This window comes from Penaeus monodon, chromosome 23 (assembly GCF_015228065.2).
Source record: "Penaeus monodon isolate SGIC_2016 chromosome 23, NSTDA_Pmon_1, whole genome shotgun sequence".
NCBI classification, from domain to species: domain Eukaryota; kingdom Metazoa; phylum Arthropoda; class Malacostraca; order Decapoda; family Penaeidae; genus Penaeus; species Penaeus monodon.
Window position 1 is genome coordinate 34,809,379 of NC_051408.1, and position 407 is coordinate 34,809,785.

The window sequence follows — 407 nt, forward strand, 5'->3', positions numbered from 1 at the left end:
TGTTTTGGGTGTGAAAGTTTGGGTGAAAGTGTGTTGTAAGTGGGGTTTTGTGGTGTTGTTGGTTTTGTGGTGTTATTTGTGTGTGTGTAAAATGGGGGTTTTTGAGTAGTGTGGTTTGTTGTGTAAGTGTGTGTGTTTTGTGTGTGTAATGTTGGTGTGTGGTTTGTGTGTGAAAGGTGTGTTTTTGAGAAAGTGGTGTGGGTGTGTGAATGTGTGTGGTTTGGTGTGTGAAGTGTTGGTGTTTGTGGGTGGTTGTGTTTTGGTGTGTTGTTTTGGGGTGGGTTGTTGTGTGTGGGGTGTTTTGTGTGTGTTGGGGTGTTGGTGTGTGTGGTGTGTGTTGGTGTGGTGTGAGGTGGTGGGGGGGTTTTTGTTTTGGGGGTGGGTTGAAATGAAATTGTATAAAGTGT